We start from the raw sequence: 9,893 nt of genomic DNA, 5'->3' as shown, positions 1-9,893 counted from the left end.
GGTACATGTGATATTCTGATGCCTATATACAACGTGCAATGATCATATCAGGGTAAGTGCGATATTAGTCACATCAAACATTAATTTTTTTCCTGTGTTGGGAAAACTACAAATCTTCCTTTCCGGCTGTTTTGATATACATAATAAATTATTGTCAAGTATAATTTCCCTATTGTGCTATAGAATATTTAAACTTATTGCTTCTATCTAAATATATTTTTGAACCCCTTAACCAACTTGTCTTCATCCCCCCATCTCTGTTTCCCTTTCCAGCCGCTGGTAACCACCACTCTACCCTCTACCTCCACAAGATCCACTTTTTAAACTCCTACTATGATTGAGAATATGCAATATTTGTTTTTCTATTCCTGGCTTAATTCATTTAGCATAATGACCTCCAGTCCCATCCATATTGCTGTAAATGACAGTTTTATTATTTTTATGGCTTAATAATATTGCATTGTGTATATATACCACATTTTCTTTATCCATTCATCCATTGATGAACACTTAGACTGATACCATATTTTAGCTACTGTGAATCATCCTGTAATGAACATGGGAGTGCAAATATCTGTTCCCTATACTGATCTCCTTTCTTTAGAACATATATCCTAGAGTGAGACTGCTGCTGGATCATATGGTAGTTCTGCTTTTAGTTTTCTGAGGAATCTCCATACTGATTTCTAGAATGGCTATACTAATTTACACTCCCACCAACAGGTTTTGTTTTAATTTTATTTTCATTACAATTTTATTTTTAGAAAATTTTATCTGTTTAAATCAAATTGTTTCTACTCTGTATTTTCCACTTCTTTATTAAATTAACTTAAAGACATCTAAAATGAGAATTTTTCACTGACTTCAAAAATCTTTGAAAATTAAGTTGGTGAAATGTTCATACACTTTTTCTTATTTTATACTATTTTTTTAAAGAGATGAGGTTTTGCTCTGTCATCTAGGCTGGAGTGCTATCATTCCATGATGGATGATGGTGATATCATATCTCACTACAGCCTAAAACTCCTTGGCTCAAGGGATCCTCCTGCCTCAGCCTCCCAAGTAGCTTAGACTACAGGCGTATACCCCTATAACTGCCAATTTAAAAAGATTTTTTTGTAAGGATGGGGTCTTGCTATGTTGCCCAGTCTGGTCTTGAACTTCTGGCCTCAAGAAACCCTCCTGCTTTGGTCTACTAAAATCACTTTGTTTTTTTCTTAATTTTATTTTGTTTTTGAAAACAAACCTTCCTGATTAAAAATTTAAAATGATCTGGATTTTATACTTTGCAGTTTTTTTTTTTTTTGGAGTGGAAAACATGGTAAGTATTGACTCTTAACAAAAATTTAAGACTGAATGCATAAGTCTTCCAGTCACACAGTATTTCTTTGTTATTTATCCTAACAAAATATTTTAAATTTTAAAACATTTGGATGCGTTGAAAGACAATATTTACTTTTACAAATATCTTAAAATAAAGATACCTTAAAATTTCTACTTTTTTAAATCAAACACACTTAGAATTTTACAAGCATGGGAGTATAAAGCAAAGGCATTTTAATCTTCCCATTCTGACACAAACATTTCCCTGAACTTTTAAATTTTTAATTAAATAAAATATAATACACTTTAGTAAGTTTTGTCCTGAAATCATTCTTAAGAAATTCTGTTAAAATAATGACTGTCTTTTACAAATATTTTACCTTCAGTGTTTCCTTACTATCATTGACTAGATGTGGACTTTCTATAGGGACATTTGAAGACTTTCTTCCTCACAGATCCACAAGCCCCCGTTTCTCTTTTCTGGAGAGCAGCCAGGTGTCACTTCATTCTCCTGTCCCCAAAACCTTCCCAAACCTCCTTGTCCTTAGGAAATATCAAAGTTTTCTATTCCCTGTTTTCAGTATATTCTTTGGACCAAATTTGCCACTTGAAATAGTGATTTTGTTAATCACATTTATATGAAAAAAAGCTGTAAGAATAGTTAATTTAAGAATGTGTTATAGAATAGTGTAAGTTTATCCTACAAAGCCATGAGAATACCTTGAGTGTCTAAAATATACATTTTTTAGCCTGCTGCAATTTTTGGATTATGAACCGGTAACTCCAATGTGGGTAGACACTTTTTCCTTAATAGTCAAATACTTGTAACCCTGGAAAGATTTGGAATTAGGTATAGCAATATAGAAAGTAATACTCTAATATTTACATTTTTGTGCTAGGTATAGAAATGATTTTTTATATTTTAGATATCACAAATGCTTGTGATGCACATTAGAGTGTCATTTATCCACTGAAAACATGCAATTAAATAATTCATTTAGATTTTTGATTTAAGTTAAAAATAATCTTACAGGCCGGGAGTGGTGGTTCATGCCTGTAATCTCAGCACTTTGGGAGGCCAAGGTGGGTGGATCACCTGAGGTCAGGAGTCTGAGACCAGCCTGGCCAACATGGTGAAACCTTGCCTCTACTAAAAATACAAAAATTAGCCAGGTGTGGTGGTGTGCACCTGTAATCCCAGCTAGTCGAGAGAATGAGGCAAGAGAATCACTTGGACCCAGAAGGCGGAGGTTGCGCTGAGCCAAGATCGCTCCATTACACTCCAGCCTGGGTGACAGAGTGAGACTCCATATCAAATAATAATGATAATAATAATAACAATTTTACAACTAATATCAACACATTTAAGAGGGCTTAAAAATAACATATTCGTAAATTGAGTTAGTAGATTTATAAGACATTCTTAAGTGTATGGAAATGCTTTGTTAATTATGACAGACAATTGCAATATTGTAATTGTAAGAAAATGGACTAGGTTGATTTCATAAATGCAAGTTGAAATAACTTAGGGCATTTAATTGATCAAAGTTTAAAAATCCCTATAAAATGAAATTATATTTACAAGTTGGATTTAAAACTTCCAGAAGAATTTTATTTTTGAATTATTTGTAATTTTAAAGAGTTAAATATTAATTTAAAATACAAGCTCATTTTTTGGTATCTTTTCTATATTAAAAAAGTGGTCTAGAGAACACCAGAAAAAGCTCACATTGACAGTGTAAAGGGTAGTATGAATATTTCAGCTAAGGACTAATGATAAATGTGATGACAGCAGTGATGAGGAAATGGTGCAGAATTATTAAAAGAATAATTGTTTGTGGCCTGAAATGTGAATAATTTTATCCCTATTGAAATAATATTGAGTATTTACTCAATATTTAGAGGATTTGGAAAGGAATCAATTTTTATTCAAATAAATTATATGCATGAACAAAATCTCTTAGCACTCAATTTCCACTGGAGGAGGCAGAAGCAGTGTTTTAGATAAATATTTATTTATTTTTGGTCAAAATATTTTCTATTTCTCTGTATGTGCACTTCAGTTTTGTTTGTTTATTGGTTGGTTGGTACTTCTGTGTATGTCCACGCTATTTTTTGACAACTTTTTGGGAAATATTTTAAAGGGTTTAAAGTTGAGATTGAACATTTAAATCACTGGTTTCTTGCACACTACGGCATATGTTACTGGCTTGCAGAGTTCTACCCTACTGCCTACTCACTGCAGTTGCATACGTGTGTTGAGAAAACACTGTGTGAAGATCGGTTGGCATATTAATTTCCTCTCCAGGTTGCTGGCTGCTTAGAGGAGCAGGACAAATTTACACTCTCAATCACATAAAGGATTACCTGTGGGAGCATTATTTAACTCTCTGATCCGTTAAAAGGGCCCTGGAGAAAATTCATCAAGCTGGTAGACACAGAAGCTACAAGAGGGGGGATCAAAGAATTCTCGTAATTTTCCCACCTGGGTGATATGGAGCGTGATGATGAGCCTAAACAGACACAGGAAATGCTGAGGAGGATGGATGATAATTAGTTCATTTGGAGTATACTGAGTTTCAAATTCCAACTACCTTGTGGTTGTGAAATGCAGGACTGAAGCACAGGACAAAAGCCAGGGTGAAAGAGGAAGATGTAATAGTTATTTTTTTGGAGATAATATTGAAGCTGTAAGATTGTTAAGAAAGAGCTTACAGAGAAGAAGAGATCTCTGTTAACAATGGTGTATAGTGGACTGCAGGCTGAAGAAAACCTCAGAGTGAAGATGGGCATTGGCATTAAACTTTGGCGAGATTCTGCTGATTGAAGCAGTGACTCATACAATGTGTGTGTGTGTGTGTGTGTACACAAGTGCGCATGTGCACGTTTAGTATGAATGCATATTTAGTAATGGGTTATTACACATACAAATCTAGATTTCCACGTGGTCCTGAGGAATTCTCTGTATGACATCAATTTGTTAGAGCTGAGTGGGATGGACAGGCATTGTCCTGCTTGACCTCAGTTCACGGCACTCAGATAATCTATGTTTTACAGTTACAGTGCACCGCTTCCTGCCTGTCTCTGTTCACCCTTATGTTTTTGAGTTTGCAATCTATGGCCCATTGAATTAAACAGAGAAAACACTCAGGATGGATGGTGCTGCTAAATTTGAAGCTGAACTGTTTACAGTAGATTTATTTTTTGGGGTAAGCATTTACTTTACTTTGTATGTGTTGTGGGTTGAATTGCATCTCCCCAAATTGACTCACTGAATTGTAGCCCCCAGTACCTAAGAATGTGACGTTATTTGGAAACAGGGTCATTACAGATGTAGTCAGTAAAAATGAGGTTATAATACAGGAGGGTGGGCCCCTAATTCAATATGACTGTGCCCTTGTTATAAGGGGAAATCTGGACACACACATGCATACAGGAAGGATGCTATGTGAAGATGAAGGAAGGAATTTGAAGGCCAAGGAAAACCAAAGATTGCCATCAAACCACCCGAAACCAGGAGACAGGTACAGAACAGATTCTCCCTCACAGCCCTCAGGAGGAACCAATCCTGCTGAAACATCGATCTCAGATTTGTAGCCACCAGAATGTTGAGACAATAAATTATTCTCTTCATGGTACCAAATTTGTGACAGTTTATTAAGGTAGTCCTGGCAACCTCATGTAGATGAAAAGCATATTCTTCCTGAAACACAACTTTAAAGAGCACAAACACTTTTTTCCCACCAGTGACCGTGAATTATAAAACTTGAAAAAGACAGCATGCCTAGGAATAACATTGGGTACATTTAGAAAAAGATACCCATTTAGTGGACTGTGTGAACAAATCTCTGAGCTCAGAAACAGAGAAGACTCCATTTGAATCCTGCTCGTCAGGATTAGTGTAAATTTGGAGGCTTGTTACTTGATTTCTTTTAGCCTAGGATCGTCTCTAAATATAAGTCCCAGTTGTACCTATTTCATAGCAGTGCTTTAAAGAATAAGTGAGAAAAAAACACGTAAAAGGACTAGCATAGTGCAAACACAGGATAAAGACTCAATGAACTGTAGCTAATATTGTTATCAGCTATTATCAATCTCTCTTACTGTTTTAAGAATCACACATCAGAACATTAAAGTTATGCATTAACCATTAAACCCTTAGGACTGTAACAATTTGACTTTGCTTTTTTGGGGGTCACCATTGACTTCTTACAACACACTTCTAAAAACGCTGTGGCTTGCTCGTGTCCAAGAGTGAGTATAAATAAAAACATAGACTAAGTCAACTTAATTGCAGTTGAATATTCTGGAAAATTTAATGTACCTTTAAATGATGCTTGCTTTAAAAGTAGCGTGGAGGTCAATCTACTGAGTCAATTGTACCTAGTGGCTGCTAATAACACTTTACAGGTGTCTTATCACCTTCTACATCATAACTGGTTTGTGAGTTTATTTCTGTCCCTGAAATGTGAACTCCTTGAAGGCAGAGACCTTGTCTTATTTTTCTCTGTAGCCTCAACACACAGTGGCATAACTAATGTGTTCTGAGTAAGTTGAGAGCAACCCTCAGAAAACAAAGAAAAGAAGTAATGCTGCTTAAAAGACGGTGTTATTTTGTACTTCCCCCAGTCTAATGAAACTAACACTATACTTCATAAAGTGCTGGTTAGGGTAAAGTTATAGAAAATATTTTCTTTAACTCTGATTTTGCTTCTCACTTTAATAAAATGATCTATGCTTTCTTAGGATTAAAGAACATTTTTGAATGATATATGTTAATGGGTACATTTATCAGGGTTATTTTCCAGAACTTTTCTATAATAGCTGCAGTTACAATTTCTGAAATGCTTGGCTACACTTATGTTTAGTTAAATGTTATTCAGGCTCTAAAGCTTGTGGTAGACATTTATGCATGTATTAAAGTTAAAAATTAGCATTTAACATATAATTTTATTCTCTCATACACTTTATAAATCCCATTTTTCTAATACACTTTAAAGGCAAGTGGAGCTGCAGAGAGATATGTGCAAAACAAAAAAAAAAAGGGTTAATAAACTGAAAATAAGATATCCTGAAACAACGTTGTTTCTTGCTTAGGTCAAACTAAATTCACTGTTATTTTTTTCACATGTTATTCTTCAAAGCAAAAATCAGGAATTGTAAGAACCTAGCTGGCATATAAAATCAAGAACCAAAAAAGATATATTTTAGCCCAAAGTTCACAGGAAAACATGCATTTGATGATATGATAAATGTAAAAATGTATACATATATACTATAGTAAAATAATTTAAGACTTTATTTTTAATTTTGTAAAAGTATGTTTAGAATTGTATAAATAAGGAACAACCAGTGTTTTGTTTTAAACTGTATCAGTTTTCATCATTGTAAACTACGTTTTATATTCATAGTGATGAAAATTTATAGCTATTTGTGTTTTTGATATCTTATGGAGAATGAAATGACCTCAATTCAGTCCTAAAGAACAGCTGGCAACATTACAAAAATACCTAATCCATGTAGCATTTTATTTATAAGCAAAGAAATGAGTAAGTGTATAAAGTCATCTTTACTTTTATCACTGCAGAGTTTCTGGTTGACATGGGAACAGGTGGTGTGTGGGGGTTACTGTTTAAGGTTTCAATATCAGTTTATTTTAAGACAATGTAAAAGGCGTGTGTGTGTATGTGTGTGTATGTGTGTGTGTGTGTGCTTGCGTATTTGTGAGAGACAGACAGAGAGAGAGAGAATAAATAGATTTTCTTGTGATGAATAGGAATCAATTTCAATCAGAAAATTCTTTAAGTCAAAATTTTCTCAAGCATCAGTTGGGCAAGGCAATCTTCCTTCAGCCCCATGAGTCCTTGTACATACTTGCTGGGTATGCCAAAAATGCAAGACTTTGACCTGTCTTCTTAACCTGAAGCATTTCTTAGGATTGTGTTTGTCCTTCAGGCTTGCTTTGTGCTTACTCAAAAAGCAGTGAATTTCCCAAGCTCTCATTTGTCAGTTGTGATGATGCAGACCCACTGCTTGCTTGGTATCTTCCTGGCCTGTTGTGCCTCCCATGTGGAACCTGGTGGGTAGGGGAATCAGCGCAGACGTGTTCATGCTGCTTGCTGGACTACTTGCTTGTCTCTGACCCAGGAGACTTGTTTCTTCTGCCAGTATCCATGAAACATTGACAAGTTTACTAGGGGAAAACTCCAGACCCACTAGTGTCTCAGAAATGAAATTGGAAATTGTACAAAGTAAAAAGAGCACTAATGAGAGGGGCATAGAAGAGAATTTTGTGTTAAGAATATCTTTTCTTTTTAATTTTTTTGAGACATGATCTTGCTCTGTACCCCAGGCTGGAGTGCAGTGGTGCAGTCATGGCTCACTGTAACCTTGATTTCCTGGGCTCAAGGGATCCTCCTGCCTCAGCCTTCCAAGTACCTAGGACTACAGGTGCATGTCACTGTGCCCAGCTAATTTTTTGTATTTTCTGTAGAGATGGAGTTTCACCATGCTGATCTTGAACTCCTGAGCTCAAAAGATCCGCCAGCCATGGCCTCCTGAAGTGGAGGGATTACACGCCTGCACCACCATGCCCAGCCAAGAATATCATTCTTGACAATCTAAGATGCAACCACAATATAGTTAACATGTTTTTCAATCCACCATTTTCTTTTGGTGTAAAAATCTTCAGTGGAACCAAAGTTAGTTACAGAACACTTTCAACGTAATTAGATATAACAAAACCAAATCTTTTGCACTGAGGTATTGTTACATGCTAGTCTTATTCAAAGAAAATATTTTATAACTACTTTGACAGCAATTTAGAAGAAAAAACACATCTGGAAAGCCTTTTAAATGAATTAAATAACAGCATATTTTGAGTTATCCAACATCAAGATGATATTTTATAATTTGATTGTTCTGAGAAGTATTGATTTGAAGGATGAACTGTCTCCTTATTGAATATAGTATGGAATAATAAAACACCTGTAATATAATTTTACCAATCCAATGTTTCTTTTATGAACAGTTTTGGAGACAGCAAACTTAGGTCGAAAGCACTGGATTGCAGGTACTCAGCATGAAACCTAAAGTATCTCCGAGAACTGGAATAAATATGTTAATATTTGGAGATAGAAGATTCTGATTCCTCTGCAGCCTCTTAAATTAGGTGCAAAATGATATTCTCACGTTTGAACTTTTTAAAGAAATGCTGTCAGAGCTACTTAACATCTGTTAAACTACCTTTTAGTTTAAAACAAAAATGACTGTGCATTGATTTCTGTTCCAAAGATTATGCCACCAGAAACACATGCTATTTTATAAACAGGGAAAGAAAATAGGCATTAATAAAAAGGAAAGTGTGAGCCATATATTTGAAAATACTACATTAGTAACAAAAATGAGAAGAATCTTTTGGTCCATTAATTTTACATTTTGCATCTCTTAGTATTTGTCACGTTTATGGCTCATAACTCTTACTTCATCATGAAGAAGGGCCTAATGGGGATCATCGCACACAATAATAATGAGTTCCTGGCTTAGTTTTTCTTACACATTTTCTGTTTATCCCTTGTTCTTTTTACTCTGTGGTTTAATACATGCTGATTATTGTTAAATTTACTTATTTTCCTTTTCTCACGTGGCTTTTAGGTGCTACTTTATTTTTTTTTAACCCATGTGTTTGCAAGGAATAAATTTAGGGGTTGTCTTGAATTTTTTTGTTTTTCTTTTTTTTAAGATGGAGTCTCACTCTTCCACCCAGGCTGGAGTGCAGTGGCAAGATCTTGGTTCATCGCAACCTCTGCCTCCTGGGTTGAAGTGATTCTCCTGCCTCAGCCCCCCGAGTAGCTGGGATTACAGGCACCTGGCACCACGCCCGCCTAATTTTTGTATTTTATTTATTTATTTATTTATTTTTTATTATTATACTTTGAGTTCTAGGGTACATGTGCATAACGTGCAGGTTTGTTACATATGTATACTTGTGCCATGTTGGTGTGCTGCAGCCATCAACTCGTCAGCACCCATCAACTCGTCATTTACATCAGGTATAACTCCCAATGCAATCCCTCCCCCCTCCCCCCTCCCCATGATAGGCCCCGGTGTGTGATGTTCCCCTTCCCAAGTCCAAGTGATCTCATTGTTCAGTTCCCACCTATGAGTGAGAACATGCGGTGTTTGGTTTTCTAATTTTTGTATTTTTATAGAGATGAGGTTTCATCGTCTTGGTCAGGCTTTTCTTGAAAACCTGACATCATGATCCACCCGCCTTGGCCTCCCAAAGTGCTGGAATTGTCTTGTTTTGTTGAGTAGGTTGGGATGGATGAAAGAGTAGTGAGAAGAGAAGCAAATGCTTCCTTGTTAAAATGTTCTGATGCCCAGTGTCATTGGGATGTAGCAACTTGTCTATGACAAAATGATCTTTGGATTTTGTATATTTTATGAAAAGTTCTTGAAACTTTGCTCATTAAACAAATGCGCATTGTCAAGACTGAACTGTACCACATTTAATCTTACTAGTGTGAGTAAAGTGTATCTCCACGTCTGTAGCTTTAATAAATTAAGTG

This window comes from Chlorocebus sabaeus, chromosome 7, assembly GCF_047675955.1.
Source record: "Chlorocebus sabaeus isolate Y175 chromosome 7, mChlSab1.0.hap1, whole genome shotgun sequence".
NCBI lineage: Eukaryota > Metazoa > Chordata > Mammalia > Primates > Cercopithecidae > Chlorocebus > Chlorocebus sabaeus.
Note: the sequence above shows the minus strand (reverse complement) of the source record.